The following is a 21,500-nucleotide window of genomic DNA, read 5'->3' as shown; positions in this document are numbered from 1 at the left end:
AATTTGATATGAATTTACGCTCTCACAAAAAGGGAGTGAAATGGAATTCTTAGTCCCCTTGGTTGGTTAAGAAGTTATTGTTGGTTTCTTTTCTGATTTTTTGTTGGTGCTACTAGACATATAATTTTTTTTGTGCTGCAGCATGCCTCTGGTTTGGATCCCTTTGGGATGTTTGGGCTTTCTTTGAATATCTTTTGTGTCTATGATGTAAAGGGGTTTTGGGTCCCCTCAAAACCTATTTTTATCTTAATCTAAAATGACGGCCCTAATTACATATTACAATCCTATATTTATAATAAATCATCTCCTTAATTTGTGTTGAGAGTGAGAGATATCTTAATGCAATCATATGCTTCTAATTGAATAAAAAAAACTAATTATATACAAAATGACTATCTAACTAGTGCTTAGTAGGACTCCATCTATTTTTATATTATTAATTGGACACATGAGCCTTTACATGTCATAAAACAAAGAAATTATGAGAGAATAAGAAGAAGAGAGCCATGAGTTGATGTAGAAGTCTGTAGAAGTGTCAAAACTAGAATTCCATCCTCTATTGGGTATTCTGTCAAAGTTAAACTACTGTCAGAATGCATTTTTGGTGCATGGAAAGCTCTTATTTTGGAACTAGCAGTTAACTATTGGCATGCGCACCTCTAAAAAAGTGCACCTCGGAAGAAGCACACCTAGTGCACCTACAAACCTCTTACTTCAACAAAACTCTTCAAACACTTTGTTGCAAAAGTGCACTAGCACACCTGGCACACCAACGCAACAACGCACCACAATGGTTCAAAAATGTAAAATTTTACTGAGTGTCAAAAATGAAATTTTGGCTTCTAGGTTTTGTTCCCCATCATACTAGAGCTATGTCTAGGTACTTGCCCTTGAATTTCTCTATTATTTTAGTGACCTTTGCTGCATCTAGTAAATCCAAGGCATTATATTTATCTTTGACCGTCTACTAGTAATTATCTACCTCTATATTGGTTTCAGCAAAATCCCCAAGTTTATTATCCATCTCTAACAAATCTTCTTCTATCCTAAATGCATGTCGAATATCTTCATTAGTAGAAACTTCAACAAAAATCTTCTTGGATCTCTGAACTACTATCTCTACAAGTATCAACTTCTCTTGTGCATCATCTTCAAAAATGTCTGGACATGCATCACTATAGTGTTTCTCAGCTTCCAAAATTTACTCTCAGGCTTGGTCCTTGAGTCAATGGTTCTCTACATGTAATGATTCCATTACTTTATTGCTATCAGCTATCTTCTCTATCCAATCATCGATTAAATCTAACTCCTCTATAGTATATACATCTATAAGAATCCTATACCTTTGGCCTTTTATCACCTATAATACCTATAAATCCTTTTCCCAGGTATGTACCTCATCCATAAGACCAAAATCTTGATTTAAAATTGCTACCATTTTATCCACATTCTCCTACATGACATGTAGTAGCTTAAGATTCCATTGGATGATGAGTATGCCCTTCTCCTCAAAACTCCCCTACCATTGCTAAGAAGCATTAAAAAATGGATCCAATCTCACTGCCCCCTATCTCTTCTTTCAATTTCTATATTTAGAGTCTCCTCGGGGTTGGTGGGGTCCAATGGGCCAACAAATTTGCTCAAATATCCTTTAAGGATTTCATTCTAGCACCAAAGTATTACCAACTCTGCCCCATCCTACTCCAAGCTCTAGAAAACTTCCTTCATCCTTGTTGTGACCACCAGCTTTTCTATTTCCAAGGTGGGTTTCTTGAGCATGACTTCCTAGATCTAGTAATCTTGTGGACTCAGTTCTTCAACATTTGACTATGGAGGAGGAAGAGCTACATGACAAAAAGGGTCTTGATTTGAATCGCTCATAATGAAGTCCAAGGGTTGCACTTCTTTAGGATGTGAAAAAAGTTTCCTTAGCAATTCTATTAGTTCCATTTTGTCTTCCTCTTTTGTAGTGAACTATTGCATCTTGCTCCTAATTATTTCCTTCAGAGTCACCTTGGAACATGCTGAGATGAAGACTTTCCTTTTTAGGATGAAGGAGTTTGCTTTGCTATGCTCTTTCCCTTATAACTTCTCTCTGGGGTCTTTTCCCTTGGTGATGACTCCTCATTTATAGTCCCAATATCAGTGGAGTCCATAGTCCTCACCTCCATGTTCTGAGAAGTCTGTTGAGGATATTTGACCATGTGTCCTTCTTTAGACACTTCATGAGTTTATACTTGTTTTGGTTCTTCCTCCTTTTCTTCTTGAACTTGTTCTTTTTCTATATTTGGTGGTAGAAGGGTAGCAGAGCCTTTATCTACAATGATTGTGACTTGTCACTCTAGTGGCATCTAATCCCAATCCTCTTGGTTGAGGTTGATAAGTTGGGGTATCTCTGATCTTGTCCCCCACCAATTCGATGCCAATAGGAAAGAAATCAAAATCTGACATCTCAAAGACATCAATCCCCTCAACATCCTATTTGTCAATCCATTGTTGCATTTCATCCTCAGATGTGGTATTTTGTAGAGGTTCTTCTGGGATTGATGAAGGCATAGTTGTATAACCTCTTCTTCTTTCCTATTCTATGGCTCTAGCTAGCTAGGTCCTCCTACTCAAAGGTATATTATCTTCTTCATCTTCTTTAGGAATAGGTTAAGGGATTGATGGGATAGGAACTACTTTCTTGATCACCCTTTGACTCTTTTTGACCAGAGTCTTGATCTTTCTTCCCTTTATAGGTGCAAAAAGGGTTGCTTGTTCTGCTTGATGGTGAGGGGAGAGTTCTTGAATCTCAACCTCTATCTTAGTTTGGCTTAGTGCAATAGATGGCACTTGTGGATCAACCTGGGCTTATATGGCTCTAATATCTTCCGACCCTTATATATTTTCCTTTGCTTGTTGTGTAGGTGTTAGGATTTCACCCTCTTTTGGTTCAACTCTTTAAGGAGAACTCCTTTTCCTCTTGCCTGGGCCTCAACCCTTTTGAACTGGATAGTAACCAACTAGCCTATCAAGTTGATGTACCATCCTGAGCCTTACTGGTGACTGAGCCATAAATGTATGGACTATGAATTTCTTCCCTCTAACTTTGGCTAGGTGGTCTTATGCGTAAAAGATCACTATCTCAAGAATTCGATCAAGTTTGAAGGGTTTTTTAATCCAATCCATTGTCAATTTAATAGCATGCCTCACCCTATGGTTGATATCAAAATTCTCTTCTCTGTCAACCTCAACATTCATAATAGGCCTCTCGTCAATCTTATCCCTATTGAATAGAGGATCAAGAAACTCCTTGAAATCTTGCTGCAATATCTTCAATGGAATCTATATTTTTAAGGCCTTCTCTACCAAATACAAAGCCATTCTACAATAATCCCTTATTCAGATGTCATAGTCATTTGTTGCATGCATCCAATGGTCTTCAATAGCTTCTTCATTGCTAAATGCTTTGCCTACTAAATACTGTACTCTCCCAATGTTATCAAAACATGTCCTTGGCGAATTGTACTCTTCCAAGGGTACTGAACCCATTCACATTCAAAAGAAAAAATATTTTACTTTTGATCCACCCAAAAAGGTCCTATGGTTAGAGGCCATGTCCAACATGTCTTATGCTACTTTCTAACTTTGTCATATGTGGGCAAGAGTTATCAGGAGATCTCCAGGAGAACCAATCTGTCACAAGGATACCTTAGGAACTTTTTTAGGTTAACGGTTGTACTAGGTAGCCTTAGATATGTAAATTTTTGGAATTGGATATAGTATGCTCTAAGTACTATTATCTGTGCCACTGCATCATCTGATAATCTCTTTACATAATCTCCTTTAATGAATTAGATTATAGCGAATATGAAGGCATCATTCACAATTGTATATTCTCTACTATGCTCTGAGAGCCTCTTCTTTACTAGCTAGAGATAGATGATATATGGTTATGCATTTTGATCCTGCATGTTGACCTTCCTATAAAGCCTCAAATAATCTATTGCTCTTGTGGCCAACAAGTACACTAGGTATGATGTCATATATAATTTCCTTTAGTTCTTTGTTGCCACCAAATGTTTACACAAATTCTAACTAAGAGTAGAAGCCCAGTCTAGTGGCATATTTGCTTTCTTTATTATTTTAATGAAGTGCACCATGAAGATATTTAGGTGTCTAGCTGTAAGTAAACCCATGACTATACTCAAAAGTATGATGGAGTATCTGATGTCTTCTATCATATACCTTCTAGTCATATCAACCTTGCCAGTCTTCTTTCCCAAGGAAGTCTTCTCTATGAGGTAAGATGATTGAAAGATCTCAGAGGCCTCCTTGACATGTTCCCTATACCACATTTCTACTTGTTCATAGGTGAGCCCAATGAACTGATTTTCCTGTGGGAGATGAAATACTTTCTCAATATTCTTTCGTCATAGATTAAGAAGAATTTCTCCTTTATACTCTCCACAACCCTCCCCTTGGGGACAAAGTGTTGCACAAGTGTCATGATGAGCTTTGAAGATTGTACCAACATTAGTGTGAAGCTACATTGATGAGTCCTAACTTGATGAGTGCAGATATCATTGGTGACCTCTCAGTAGGTTTATTGTAGATCTTCAAGAATTCCCCTAAGTCAATGTGCCCTAAATCAGTATCCTTGATATCTGAGTTATCATCTTGAAATCTTGACTTCATCGAAACACCTTGGAACTTGAAAACCATAGGTTTTGGTGCCATTTTCTCACCAAGGGAATATGATGAGGATGTCATCATATCTACACAAAGACACCCATTAGTTCAGAATTGAGGAAATAATGAATAATTATGTCCTAAAACTAATTTTCATGAAACCCTAGAAACTAGATTCTTGAAACAACACTAGGAAATCCCCTTTTTTACAAGCCTTGGAATAAAAATATTAGCACACTAGGTGTACCTATTAGGTATGCCTTGTGTGCTTTACTTTAACAACCAAACTTTAATAATGATGTGTGCAATAACACACTTCATGGGGTGTGCTGATGCACACCTCATTCTGACTTAGGCACCTTTTATTTTGTTTTTGTGTTTTACATTTTTATACTTTAAAGTGCCTTTGGGTGTGCACTAGTGCACCAAATTAGGTGTGTTGGTGCATACTTTTAAGGTTTTGAGTTTTTTCAAAATTTCACAACACAATGAGTATTGGTGCACACTAGAACACCAAGTTAGTTGCACTAGTGTGCTCCAATATTCATAGCTTAGTGTGTATTATGTTGTGCATGGTGAGGGAGCAAGGAAGGAGGAGCAAAATGTGCACCTTGAGGAAGGGACAACTGCAGCTTTGGAGAACTCAAAATTTGATTAGTGCAGAGGAGGCAACAAATGAAAACAATGTGAGAAGGGAGAGGAAATTCTTCGTTTATATAGACCCTAAGGACTCTTGGCACAGGTGTGCAACTATGTGGATACACATGCATATGCACCAAGTCTCCTTATATGATTTTGGCATAGTGGGCACACCAAGTAGTTGTGCTCACTTGAAATTTTTTTGCAATTTTGACTTATGCTTTGTCAGAACTTGATTTCCAAACATCCGAGCTTCTCAGTTGGGACTCAAACGAGACTAAGTATGACCCTAAAATGACTCAAACCCAAACTAGGGTCTAAAAAATCTAAAAAATAAAGTAGAGGGTCTCCATTTTTTATTGAAATGGGGTGTGCATTGTGGATCCACAAAAAATAGCCTTGATAGAAGGAAGAAATGACAAAGGGATTTCTTCATCATCAAACATTCCTCTGATATGTATCAAACACCAGCTACATCTCAAATATTCCAAGCATATTTTGAATGACTTCATAGTCAAAACTTTAGGATTCTTGAGCTTCAAGTTTAGTGTGTGCTCCATGTATTTATTTCCTTCAACATCTGAAAATGCAGTCTATCAATTTTTTTTGACAAATTGGAAACAATCTTCAACCCCATTTGGCTCATTCATCAGGAATCTCCATGAAAGTTGTTCATCGATTCTTTATGTGGCTAGATGAGAGAATAAGTTCAAGGGCTCTTAGTAGGTTATCATCTTTTTGTTTGAATTTCTTGGAAATCCTCAAAACACTTGCTCCATGTAGCTCATAATGTCACCATTTGATTTTTTTGATGAAGCAATGTTTTAAGTATCAGATAACTTATTTTGAGTGCATATCCATTTATCAGATTACTCTTTTAGATCGTTTAGATATATCTTAATGAAATCATATGCTTCTAATTTAATAAAACAAAATAATTATATACAAACTAACTATCTAACTAGTTCTTAGTAGGACTCCATCTATCTTATATTATTAATTGGATGCATGAGCCTTTACATGTCATAAAACAAAGAAATTATGAGAGAATAAGAAGAAGAGAGACATGAGTTGATATAGAAGTGTCTAGAAGTGTCAAAAATAGAAGTCCATCCTTTACTAGGCATTTTTTGAAGTTAAACTACTGTTAGAATGTGTTTCTGGTCCATGGACAGCTCTAATTTTGGAACTAGTAGTTAATTGTCGGTGCACCTCTAAAAAAGTGCACCTCAAAAGAAGTTCTCCTTGTGCACCTATCCACCTCTAACTTCTCCAAAATTCTTCCAACACTTTTTTGCAAAAGCACACCAACACACTTGGCACACTAGCCCAACAACACACCACAATGGTCCAATAACTCAAAATTTCACTGAGTGTCAAAAATGAAATTCTGGCTTCAGGGTTTTGTTCCCCATCATACCAAAGCTATGTCTAGGTACTTACCCTTTAATTTCTCTATTATTTTAGTGAACTTTTCTAAATCCAATAAATCCAAGGCATTATATTTATCTTTGACCTTCTGCCTATAATTATCTACCTCTATATAGGTTTCAACAAAATCGCAGAGTTTAGAATCTAGCTCTAACAAAGCTTCTTCTGTCCTAAATGCCCACTGAATATCTTTATCAATAGAATCTTCATCAAAAATCTTCCTAAATCTTTGAACTACTATCTTTATAGGTATCAACTTCTCCCATGCATCATCTTCAAAAATGTCTAGACATGCATCACTATAGTGTTTCTTAGCTTCCAAAATTTGCTCTCAGGCTTTGACCTTGAGTCGATGGATCTCCACATGTAATGAATCCATTACTTTATGGTTATCTGCTATCTTCTCTATCCAATAATCAATTAAAGCTAACTCCTCTATAGTAAATACATCCATAAGCATCCTATACCTTTGGTCTTTTATCACCTATAATGCCTATAAATCCTTTCCCCAGGTATGTACCTCATCTATAAGACTGAAATCTTGATTCAAAATTGCTACCATTTTATCCACATTCTCTGCATGATATGTGTAATCACCTAGAAATACTCTATCACTGCTTAGGAGCATTGGTTTGATCTTCTCACTTGCTCTCACTCTATCTGCTTTTCTAAGTGTTAGTATTCTTCTTGAATTCTAACATTGTTCTCTTCCTAGTGTTTAGTACTACCACTATTAGGCTGTACATTTAGGACTTGCTATCTTTTTCTACATTTCGTTCTTCAAAATCAGATATCTATATCTATCACCGCCTACTTGGCTTTCTATTTTCTTTGACATAATGTGTTCCTAGATCGATCACGCATTAGTCAAAGAGGGGCAAATGTAATCACCTAAAAATGGTCATCTAGACTATTAGCCCCCTTTTTCAACATTTTGGCTAAATTAATTTAATCACTTACCTAAGCCAAATTGCTAATAATCAATTTATTTGATTATAACCTATAGTTTGACTATGCTATCCTAAGTTCATTATTTGATTAAAAGAAAATGTCCCCTTTTAATTAAATAAAAGACCCCATTCTTCTAACCCACTTAAAGTGCACACATAAAATCCTTTTTCTATTTTGCAATTAAAAGAAAAGGCTTTGTGACTTTTGTCTTATATGACAAGTCAACTTATAATTGGTTGACTTGTGTGTGCACATGGATCACTCCTATTTTTGAATTCGAACGTTGATCATCCACCATCTTCATCTTGATCTCCACCATCCGTACATCTTTAAAAGGGAGAGAGCTTTCCCCCTCAAGGGATCGATCCTCATTTTGAATATTGTTATGCTGCAAGTTTTCTAACAGGTTTCTTTGGAGCTTTGTGGAGAACTTCTCTTTCTTGTCTACATTCTCTCATTCATGGAATTCTAGCTTAGCTTAGCTTTCATTTTTACATGTAGCTTAATCTCACATAGCTTAATAATGGTATTGTAACACTCTCATCCATGCTTAGAATAGCTGCACTTTGCATTTCATTCTAGCTTAATCTTCATTTGCATTGCATTCTTGAGGAACTCCTTGGGACATTTGCATTCTTGCATCTTGTCTTTGGAACCTCCCATTGCATGGTTTACTAGCAAGAAGTACATTTCTAAGGCTTGGCTGAGAGCCTTCATGCTGAAATACTAACTCCTTTCACTCCATGGATAGGGAGCTCTAAGCCGGCATCCAAGCATTCCAACTCATGGAATCATTTGGATAGAAGGTGTTAGAGTAGGACACTTTCGAGTGTACAACATGTACCAACTTAATATTCCCTTGGATGATGAGTATGTCCTTCTCCTGAAAGCTTTCTTTCCATTGCTAACAAGCATTCAAAAATGGATCCAATCTCACTGCCCCCATCTCTCCTTTCAATTGTTGTATTTAGAGTCTCCTTAGGGTTGGCAGGGTCCAATGGGCCAAAAAATTCACTCAAATGTTCTTTAAGGATTTCATTCTAGTTCCAAAGTTTTAAAAACTCTACCCCATCCTATTCTAGGCTCCAAAAAACTTCCTTCATCCCTATTATTACCATCAAATTTGTTGTTTCCAAGGTGTGTTTCTCGAGCATGAATTCCTAGATTTGGTAATCTTGTGGACTTAGTTCTTCAACATTTGACTATAGAGGAGGAAGAGCTACATGAGCAAAAGGGTCCTAATTTGAATCACTCATAATGTAGTCCAAGGGTTGCACTTCTTTAGGAGGTGAATTAGGTTTCATTAGCATTTCTATTAGTTCCATTTTGTCTTCCTCTTCTGAAGTGAACTATTGCTTCTTGCTCATGATTACTTCTTTTTAGATCCACCTTGGAACATGTTGAGCTAAAGACTTTCCTTTTGAGGATAAAGGAGTTTGATCTGCTATGCTCTTGCCCTTATCACTTCTCTCTGAGGTATATTCCCTTTGTGACAGCTCCTCATCTATAGTCCCTATATAAGTGAAGTCCATAATCCTCACATCAGTGTTTCAAGAAGTCTATTGAGGATATTCAACCATTTTTCCTTCTTTAGAAAATTCATTAGTTGATACTTGTTGTGGCTCTTCCTCCTATTCTTCTTGACTTGTTCTTTTTTTATATTTAGTGGTAGAGGGGTAGCATAGCCTTTATCTACAATGACTATGACTTGTATTGGGGATGAAGGAGTAATTTTAGGACCTTGTGACTCTAGTGGCATTTGATCTCAATCCTCTTGTTGAGGTTGATTAGTTGGGGTATCTTTGATCTTGTCCCCCACCAATTTACTACCAAGAGGCATGAAGTCAAAATTTGACATCTTAAAGACATTAGTCCCCTCAATATCCTTCTCATCAATCTATTGTTGCATTTCATCCTTAGATGTGGTAGTTTGTAAAGGTTCTTCTAATATTGATGAAGGTGTATCCATATAACCTCTCCTTCTTTCATGTTTTATGGCTCTAGCTAACCAGGGTCCTCCTACTCAAAGGTATATTATCCTCATCATCCTCTTCTTTATCTTCTTCAAGAATAGGTTTAGCAATTGATGGGATATGAACTACTTTCCTGATCACCCTTTGCCTCTTTTTGACCAGAGTCTTGATCTTTCTTCCCATTTTAGGCACAAAAAGTGATGCTTGTTTTGATTGACGGGGATGGGAGAGTTCTTGAATCTCAACCTCTGTCGTAATTTGTTTTGGTGCAATAGGTGGTACTTGTGGATCAACCTAGGCTTGTGCAACTCTAATATCTTCTCGCCCTTGTATATTTTCTTTTGCTTATTGTGTAGGTGTTAGGATTTCACCCTCTTCTGGTTCAACTCTCTAAGGAGAAGTCCTTTTCCTCTTTCCTCAACCTCCACCATTTTGAGCTCAATAGTATCTAACCAACCTATTGAGTTGATGTACCATCTCAGGCCTTATTGGTGACTGAGCTATAAATTTAGGGATGGTGACTTTCTTCCCTCTACCTTTGGTTGGGCAGGCTTGTGCATGAAATATCACTATCTCAGGAATTGGATCAAGTTTGAAGAGTTTCTTAATCCAATCCTATGTTAATTTAATAAAATTCCTTACCTTATGGTTGATATTAGAATTCTCTTCTCTGTCAACCTCAAAATTCATAATGGGCCTCTCACCAATATTATCCCTATTGAATAGAGGATTAAGCAACTCCTTGAAATCTTGCTACAATATCTTTAATAAAATCTATATTTTTAAGGCCTTCTATACTAGATACAAATTCATTATACAATAATCCCTTATTCAGATATCATAGTCATTTGTCACATTCATCCAATGGTCTTCAATAGCTTCTTCATGGCTAAATGCTTTGCTTGCTAAATATTTTACTCTCCTGATGTTATCAAAACATGGCCTTGGAGAATTGTACTCTTCCAAGGGGTACTGATCCCATTCACATTCAAAAGACAAAATATCTTGCTTCTGATCCACCCAAAAAGGTCCTATGGTTAGAGGCCATGTCCAACATGTCTTATGTTTCTTTCTAACTCTATCATATGTAGACAAGAGTTGTCGAGAGATCTCCAGGAGTACCAATCTATCACAAGGATATCTCAAGAGCTTTTTTGGGTTAATGGTTGTACCAACTACCCTTAGATATGTAAAAGTTCAAAATTGGATATAGTATGCTCCAAGTATTATTATTTGTGCCACTACATCATTTGATAATCTCTTCTCATAATCTCCTTCAATGAATCTTATTATCACGAGTATGAAGGCATCATTCATAATTCTATATTCATTGCTCTGCTTTGAGAGCCTCTTATTTACCAACTAGGGATAGATGATATATCTCCATGCATTTGGATCCTGAATGTTTCCCTTCCTATAAAGACCCAAATAACATATTGTTCTTGTGGCCAAAAAGTACACTAGGTATGATGTCATATAGAATTTCCTTTGGTTCTTTGTTGCCACCAACTGTTCACACAAATTCTGACTGAGAGTAGAAGCCAGTCTAGTGGCATATCTAATTTCTTTATTATTTTGATGAAGTGCACCATGAAGATATTCAGGTGTCCAACTACAAGTAAACCCATGACTCTACTCAAAAGTATGATGGGATATCCGATGTCTTCTATCATATAACCTTTGGTCATATCAACCTTGACAATCTGCTTTCCCAAGAGAGTCTTCTCTATGAGGTAAGATGGTTGAATGATCTCAAAGGCCTCCTTGACATGTTCCCTATACCACCTTTCCACCTATTCATAGGTGAGCCCGATGAATTGATCTATATTCTTTGGTTGCAGATCAAGGAGAATTTATCCTGTTACACTCTTCACAACCCTCTCCTTGAGGACAAAGTGTTGTGCAAGTGTCATGATGAGCTCTAAAGATTTTACTAACACTAGGTGTGTAGTTGCATTGATGAGTCCTAACCTGATGAGTGTATAACTCATTGGTGACATCTCAGTAGGTTTATTGCAGATCTTCAAGAATTCCCCCAGTCGATGTGCCCTAAATCAATATCCTTGATATCTAAGTTATCATCTTGAAATCTTGACTTTGTCAGAACGCCCTGGAACTTGAAGATCACTTCTTTTGGTGCCATTTTCTTGCCAAGGAAGATGATGAGGATGCCATTATATCTACACAAGGACACCCATTAGTTTGGAATTGAGGATGCCATTATATCTACACAAAGACACCCATTAGTTTGGAATTGAGGAAATAATGAATAATTATGTCCTAAAACTAATTTACATGAAACTCTAAAAAAGAGATGCTCAAAATAGCACCAGGAAATCCCCTTTTTTATAAGCCTTGGAATAGAAATATTAGTGCACCAAGAAAACCTATTAGGTGTGCCTTGTGCACTTTACTTTAACAACCAATCTTTAATAATGATGTGCACACCAATGCAACTCATGGGATGCTCTTATGTGCACCTCATTCTGACTAAGGCACCTTTTTTTTTAGTTTTTTTGTTTTATATTTTTATACTTTAAAGTGACTTTGGGTGTGCACTAGTGCACCAAGTTAGGTGTGTTAATTCGCACCTAGTTTTGTTGCTTTTAAGGTTTTTGTGTTTTTTCAAAATTTCACAACACAATGAGTATTGGTGTGCACTAGCATACCAAGTTAGGTGTGTTGGTGTGCACCAATATTCATAACTTAGTGTGTATTATGCTTTGCAGAGTGCAGGAGCGAGGAAGGAGGAATTGAAGGTACACCTTGGGGAAGGGACAACTGCAGCTTCAAAGAACTTAGAATTTGATTAGCACAAAGGAGGCAACAAATGAAGATAAGGTGAGAAGGAAGAGGAACTTTTCCCTTTATATGGACCCTAAGGACTCTTGGCATAGCTACATAGGTGTGCAACTATGCGGCTATGCATGCATATGCACCAAGTTTCCTTATATGAATTTGGCACAGTAGGTGCACCAAGTAGGTGTGCTTACTGCACAATTTTTTGCAATTATGACTTATGCTTCATCAGAACTTGATTTCCAAACATCTAGGCTTCTTAGTTGGGACTCAAATGAGACTAAGTAAGATCGTAAAATGACTCAAACCCAGGCTAGGGTTTGAAAATGCCAAAAAATAATGTAGGGGGTCTCCATTTCCAATTGAAATGGGGCGTGTGTTGTGGAACCACAATAGGTCTCTATTTTATAAATTCTTTGCTATATATTCTTCCCACTAATTCATACATGTCTAAATGAATATGAGCATACACTTAACTTATATTCTAAAATGAATTCTTGATTTCACCTCATGGACCAAGAGATTAGTTAATCTAAGAGATCTTAATATGCTATTAATTTTTGTGTTTATGTGATTATTGGTTTCTATTTACCATCCAACACACAAACTAGTCTCAGGGGCTTAATTTTCTTCATCTTCTATCTATTTGGAGATGAATATTACTACATTAAATATCTAATGTTTGAACTTGAAGTTAATTGTATCTTCAACAATAAAGGGAAGGGAACTATGGTAAACCAAAGTCATTAAAACTTATGTTCAACTATCTTTAGGCTTTCACTATTTTGGCCATATTGGGTTTCAATTGTCTAATAAATTTCCACTTTTTGATTGAGCCTAAGGACTAGTCTTCTATTTCTTCTAACCAAAGTATTGAAAGTTGAACATTTCCTCTCTTCTTGTAATTTATCACCAGTTTCTCTAGAATTATTGCTCCCATAAATCTTCGAGCTCTAGAAGCTTGATTATTAAGATGTATATTTGATTTTCATTACTCGAATGCTTCATGGTTCTCTTTTCCTTTCAACAGGTATTTATTCACATCTAAATTTTATTTCACAATTGGACATCAGAGAATTGTTTCTCATGGAAGAAGTTTATTCCTTTAGGAATCTCTCTCCCCCAAAAATTATATAGTTTTACCTTATTGAAAATGAATTTTAATTTTTAGAGGAAATGACTCGTTGCAGTATTCCAAATAAATGTACAATTTTCCCAAGTTCTTTCCTTCTACTATTTGGATCAATAGAGAAATCATTATCATAAAACTTAAATATTGACAAGCCTAGATGAGTAGGTTCAACGCACACAAAAAATCAACATTAGACTTGTCAAATTCTTGTGTACATGAATATTTCTTACTAAGAAGTGATTCCATTTTCATTGAGACCACCACTTGAGTGAAATAGAAATATCTTCTATAGATTTTGTGTTTGGAGGAACTTATTTTCTTTGCCATATTGTATAGTTAGCACCCTTATCCAAAAACTTCTATCAGTTTCCAAATAAAATATTTTGCTTGGATGGATTCTAATCAAGTTGTCCCAACTTCATTACCAAGTTTTCCTGAGCTTTTGCAACATATCCTTCAGTGTTGGCATGGAAGATTTTCACTAGACACAACAATGAATTCCAACATGAGTGTGAGCATTAATTAGCTCTATAATCAGATCACAAAGACCAAAATCATAGAAATGATTATAGAAAATAACCAAAGTTCCTAGATGTGTGAGAATGTTTGCATATCTTTACATAAGCTTATCATGAGGAAATGGCCAATGTCCTTATGTTGAACCTATGTCACGGTTCTCTAAAAATGTAATGACCCATGAAGGTTATTATGTCATTGCACCAGTTAGCTTTCCTTGAGGATAAATCTACCTCCAGTATTGGTTATGACATGTTGAGAGTAAAATTCCCTTTATAGTTACATCAAATGCTGATGAATTATCTTGTGTAGCATCTATCCAATTAATAATGCATTGATGATGAGAATCTTGATTGTAACATGAATTTCCACCTTCATATGCCAAACTATCTCAATGTTCACCAATAGAAAAAGTAGGATTTGAGCCTCAACATGTATTCTTTCACATAGCTACCCTAAAAACCTTTGGCAAAATCAAGATGCCAACCATCAAAACCAATATCAATGCACAACCAATTTAACCATTCTTTGATGTCTTTCCATGCAAAATCTTGAGAGTGGTCAATATTCGGTGTTGCATGAAAGAAATAACCACTTAAAGGATGGCCATGACTTTGAAAATTTGGATCATCACAAACAATAGCCTTGGGGCCCCAATAAATATTTCCCCCAAAAATGTTCCATACACCATTTGGACTTCGCTTCTAATTTGAATGATGGTTTAAAACAATATTACCTAAAGCTAGAAGGTTGTGATTGTGCATTTCCTCTATGTAGTACTTAAGATCCTCTTGAGTATCATAGGCATAACTTAGATTCTAGAATTCAAAGGGATATAACCTTGGGGATCAACTTATTCTATTGTTGGGGGAAGCCACACAACTATTATCCCACTCTAAGATAGATCTATAGCTTTAAGAGCCAGCTCCATGTATCATTTACTTCTATATGTTTTCCAATTGAAGCCTTGAAACACTATCTCTCACCTAGTTCCTATACTAGATTCCAATTTTTTTTCTTTAGACATTTTTGGTCTATGAATGATATTTTTTTTGCAAAGTATTTTCTAGAGTTGTGTGTTTCTTTTTTATAAGCTCTTGTTCAATAGCTCTTTTAGTAAATATGTCATCTTCTTTTGGTCTTTCTTTAGCAATTGACCATACTTCTTCCACTTTGGGCAGTTCCAAAGGTATGGTGGCCTTAATCCCATATTTGGGGACATTAATCTTAATGAGAGGAAAGTTCAGAAAAACACCATCCATCCTCTGAGCCATCCATTTTGGTGTTTCTCTTCTAGGACCATGTGCCAAAAGGTTCCACCTTTTTTATCATCTCTTATCAAGAACTTCATTATTCCTCCATTTAGCTCATACTTTTTTTCTTGGCTCTCACCTTCACCTTCGTTAACCTTATGCAAAATAAAATATATTTTTTGTGATCTCTCTTTCCAAGTTTTTGTAGAAGCTTTGGCAACATTTAGATCTAAACCTAGGGAAGGGTCTCCTTCTCATTTCCCTTGCATAGTCAAGAGAGACTCTTGCATCTTTCACTACTATTAGGTACTCCAATGTCACCCACCATAGATCATGTGTCTCCTATCAAAAAATAATGTAGCTCAGTATGGGTAGCTATGCCTTGTCATCCTCCTCTATATATCAGGGATATGTGGTAGTCTTTGTTGGGACTCTCCGTCTCCACCCAAACTACCACCATACTGAATTGATAATAAACCACTCTACCATCCTAGGATGTCTTCCTAATAGTTTCCTACTCAAGAACATGTAGAAAATCTCCTCGTATGCCTTTTCCTAACCCCCACACCAAACATATGGCCTCCACTCAAAATAAGCCAAATCATCCAACACATGTCGACAGAATGCCACACCTCAACCATGGGACTAAGAAATGAATCCTAAATATTTGTAGATATATGGCCATCATCTCTCCCATAGTTGTATCCTTGGATACACCACAATTATTTGGTCCCATACCCATACCTATGCTAATATAGCTTTGTATATCTATCTCTTCCCCTTATAGACAATCTCATGCATCTCATGGTACATATCTGCAAGAATGGATAGACCCCAAGCCATGTGCCTTAGTCTACCCATGAGGTCCATCACTAACCTCCCCCACCCACATAAGAACCCTCCCTAGCCCCTATCTATGATCAAATCTTGTTTTATGAGGGAGCATGCTATGTGCACCACTACGTACTAGTCTTTGTAATGTCCCATCATCTAATCTTGGATTATATACTAATCTAGGATGGTATCATCTCTAAACACCTCTTGTAATGTTGCTCTCCCATCCTCCAAGGATTGATCAAAATATGCCTTGAATACACAAAGAAATTATCTATGACATTCATGAGACAAATAAACTCATCAGATCTTTGATGTATGGGACCCATTCGATCACGTACATGTCCATGAGAGTGATGGGAACCTCATTGGCTAGTGAAAGATGTTATTCTTACTATTCCATATCTCTTCCAAAGTTATCAACAAGCCATGGTTTTCCCAAATACGGAGCAACCATAATAAACCATCAAATTCCATGGTCTCAAGTATATCCCTCTTTGTGTCTTCTAATTGGGGCACAATTAATAGTCCTACCACCTCAAGTGCTCTTATGGAACTATTGGAAACACCTTCTACATTTCAAAAAAACATAAAACATATTATACTCTATCAGATGAGAATTATAATGAAACTAAAAGTGTCACAACATAGCTGCATGAATGAACAACTAATTCCTTGAATAAAAAATGATAAAAATTCTAAGTGGAACTTAATTGGTGGATGAACAAGTATTGTATGATACTTTTCCCTATACTAGTATGATACTTTGTGTTGGTAGGATACTTTATGTAGTGTCCTATAACTAATGGGTAACTTTGATATGGTATACTTTAACATGGGGAAATGATATTTTAAGACTATCATAAGTATTGTACGAGACTTTTTATAGTAGCAATACAATGCTTCATAAGTATGATACAATATTTTTTTTTCCTACCTAAAACTCATGAAAAACATGCTAAAAATGCTCAAAAACACTCAAAAATAGCTTGGATGTTAGTTACTTAGTGATGGACCATACTGCAAGAGTTAGTTGTACAACTAGTTGTGCTCAAATTATTGCCTCTTAACTAGAACTCTCCTCTAGGTCATTATTCTCTCTCTCTCTCTCTCTCTCTCTCTCTCTCTCTCTCTCTCTCTCTCTCTCTCTCTCTCTCTCTCTCTCTCTCTATGCTCTAGACTCAAAAACTCAAATAAGATAGATGATTTAAAAATGATCCCTTAGGCCCCTTATATAACCTTTTGACCCTATTTTAACCTATTTTTTGAACTCCTTAGATTTGCACAAAAATTGCACCTAACCTAATTTCAATGTATTGGATCCATTTTTGGGATCAAAATAAAAATCTAGTTTCATATTGCTGGTCAAATTTGTATTTTTACAATTCTACCTTCTTTTGCATAGTTGGCTAACCTTTTGAGGCTTAATCTTTTGATTCTTCTGAGGCAATCTTCATTTATTCATTTCTACTTTCTTTGCTACTCTTCATATTTATTCTATTTCATTTCATTTTACCATTCTTCTTACTTTGAACCAAGGTATTTTTTAGTGGCTAATATTCATAAATTGACTAATTTAAAAAAATTGTTAGTAATTTGGCTAAAAATTTAAGATTTAATGCAACCTAAATTGCCACATATTTATTAAATTTAGTTCTAAAGTATTTAAAATTGCTTAATAATTTATTTTATTAAAAAAATTAAACTCAAAGATTCACCATAATATTCGATACATGATTAGATTTGCTTCACCTAAATATTATATATTATCAAAAAAATTAAAATTAATTCACCAATAATTATAATAATTATTAGTTACTTTAGGGATATATCACAATGTTTGGTTTTCACTATTGATTTAAAATAATGTAATTATCCTCATAATTTCCATGAGATAAAACATGTTCAATTTTGAATTGTAATATTCTATGATGATTAGTGAACTTCCTATTATTATTGAGATTTGCTTATATTTTCTACTAAAAAATTATGATTCCAAAATAATTTCTAATGTAAATAATATTTAAAATTAAAAAATTGAGGGATTCATCGATTATTATTTTTATTTTTTATTCCAAAACAATGAAATATTTGCCAATATTTTATATCTTTTTCTAGCAGGGGGTTTCTTAAAGTTTACCTTGCTTTGAACTGATTTTGATGTTTTATCTTTCTAGTCAAACCTAGTCAAACTCAGGGATATCTTTATTGCTTTGTGCTTACTCTATGGTATTAGTCCCTTACATATCATCATGGACATAACCTTATCTTTATTTGATCAAATCTATCTCAATTTTTCGTCTTCTCTATCTCATTTCAATTTTGATGCCAAGGGGATAGAAATACTCTTCATTGCTACAAGTTCCTTTTTTCTATAATCTATTTCTCAAGAGCATATGCTTGACCTTTCCATTTTCTCTAGGTCTATTTCTCTTGTAGTGCTCATTTTTGTTAGTAACTTTGTATTTAGGATATGCTATCTCTCCATTCTTCATTCTTTAGAGTTAGATCTCTCTATCAGTTGCTATCTTGGACTTTTTATTATTTGTCTTACTGTGTTCCTAGATCGATCACACATTAGTCAAATAGGGGAAAATGTAATCACTCAAAAATGGTTATCTAGACTATGAGTCCCCTTTCTAGCATTTTTTGTTAATTTATCCATTGCTTATCTTTGATCAAATCATCATTTCACTATTTATTTGATTATAACCTATGGTTTGACCACTTTATCCTAATTTTTTATTGAATTGAAAGAAATTGCTCATTTCAAATTAAATAAAATCCCCAAATCCCACTTATTCTAAGTGTATAGATGAAAAACATTATCCCTATTTTTAAAATAAAAGAAAAGACATTTTTGTCCACACATGAGGGGCACACTTTTTTGTGAGAGGAATCTCTATTTTCACAATATCTTTAATTCTCCTCCACACATATTTTTCCTCTTAAAGTAAATTGTTGATCTTTCTTAGGTGATATTCTTGTGCACATGGATCACTCAAGGCCCATTCTCCACCTTTGATTTTGTCTCTCAATCTCTATCATCCATTTATCTTTAAAAAGAGACACTCTACTAATTCTCTCATATCACTCTGGTTTATGCTAATGTTATGTTATAGCTTTTATTATATATTTTGGAGAACTTGTACAGTTCTTCCATTCTTAGCTAGTCTTCATTCACCTTGCATTATGGCATACTCTTTAGACTAGTTTTCTTTATGCTTTGGCTTAGCTCAGATAGTTTAACTATGGATTGTGTAACTCTTTGTTATCTTATTCTTTCATTTGCATTGCACCCTTTATTGATTCTTTGATATTGGTATTATTTCCTAGTCTACTCTTTGAATATTCTATTTTATGCTACACCTTGTAAGGGTTACTTAATCTAGGTTCACTTGAGAGCCATCATCTTATAGCTCTTGAACTTAATAGATAGAAATCTATAGGCCACCTCTTGAGATGCTCCTCATCATGGGTATTTTCAAGTACAATTGTCTATAGAAGTGTATCCATTTTTTACTTACAATACTTAAGTTCTCTGCTTACCACTTGCTCAATTGATGTAGCTTAGTCCAACAACCTCTCTCTTTGGAATTGATAGAAAAAAATTATAATCTTCATATAATTATCCAAAAATGGTCCAATAAATTATAAGATCCCTTTTGGCTCTTTTAAATTATTCCAATGCTAGACCATAAATCATTATTCTTTATCAAGTCTATTTATTTGATTATAATCTATGGCTTGACCACTTTATCCAAAGTATCTTATTTAATTAAAAGAATTTGCTTTCTTTTAAATAAATTAAACCTCTCACTTACCAATTATCCTAAGTTTGCACACATAAAGCATTATTTTTATTTTAAAAATAAAATAAAAGACATTTTTATCTACACATGAATGCACAATTTTCTATGTGAGAGGAATCTTCTATTTTTTTAAAAAACTTTAATTCTCCTCCACAAATCTTTTTCTTCTTAAAGTAAACCATTGATCTTGATTAGGTAATATTATTGTGAATATTGAGAGCTTAGGGGAATCTCATGTGATGATTTCATTCTTTCCTCTAACCTCTTCTCAAATTTAGACTTCATTTCTATCATGTGCCTAGTGAGACGAAGGTAAGAAAGATCATTTGTCTCTTCTAGCGCATTGTATTGAGTATATAGGTCTTGAAACTCTTTAGTGGCATAGAAGAATTCATGATAATCTATAATTGGTTGAGGTTTGATAGCACAAGGTTTTAATACCATAGTGGTAGATAGAAATTCAAGCATGAAGGAGACTAGATGGAGCTAATAATGTGATGTAAGATAACTTGATATCCAAACCAAAGAGGTAGAGCGTTCACTTGTCAAAGAGAGGTAGCAATGAAAGAGTGACTTGTCACAAAAAGTTTCCAAGAAGCTTATGACACTAGTGACTCAAGTCAAGAGAAAGATAAGAAGCTAAATAGCCAAGTAGATAGATAAGAAAAAATAAGTGAACAAATTTCCCAATCAAAGAGTGTTCTAGCAAGCAGACATATACTGAGAAGGTGGAAAAGACCAAGAGCCATTTTAAGAATGTTAAAAAACTAGAGACATAGCAAGAAAAGTCAAATGATGGAACTACTAATAAACAACACAAGAAAAATGTTGTGGATTTGATGTTTTGACTTGGTTGATAAAGTTTGACAATAGTGGATAGCATTGAAAGTTTGATGTTCAAAAGAAAGTTTTTTTTCCGATAAGGATAGTGACACATGGAGTAGTCTTCAAGCAATCAAGTGAGGGACAAAGAAAACTTGCATGATATAAGCATATCTGAGGTCTCAAAAGGAAAGCCCAAGAACTATTGTATGTGTATATTCAAATGATTTCCATGGGTCTAGTACACTCAAAAACACATCAAGAAATAACTACCTAAGGGACATGGCTCATTTCTTAATACCTTGATCCACAAATTGATGCTCCCTTTCCTCGCACAAAGAGGTTTCCCACAATAGATATTGGTTTTGTCATAGATGGGTTACCCAAATCTAAAGGAATACATATGATGGATCAAATCTTGGGGTGATTAGTGTAGTCCACTAGGATCAATCCTTGCATCAAGATATTAAGAAAAAAATAAGGGTAGCATCTATCCTAGGTTCTTAATAAGGATTTTCATTCATAATACTCCTCTTTCTCCTAGTAAAGGATGCTTATCATATCATAAGTAATGGACCTCGTAGCCACAATAACACCTTAAGCATTCCCACCTAGTGATTTCCTCATGGTCAAAATCCCACAAGAACTATGTCTACCAAGAGTT

Source organism: Cupressus sempervirens, chromosome 3 (assembly GCF_028749045.1).
Source record: "Cupressus sempervirens isolate cs-2001-9-10 chromosome 3, ASM2874904v1, whole genome shotgun sequence".
In the NCBI taxonomy this organism is placed as follows: domain Eukaryota; kingdom Viridiplantae; phylum Streptophyta; class Pinopsida; order Cupressales; family Cupressaceae; genus Cupressus; species Cupressus sempervirens.
The sequence above is the reverse complement of the archived record's forward strand: the minus strand, read 5'-3'. Positions refer to the sequence as shown.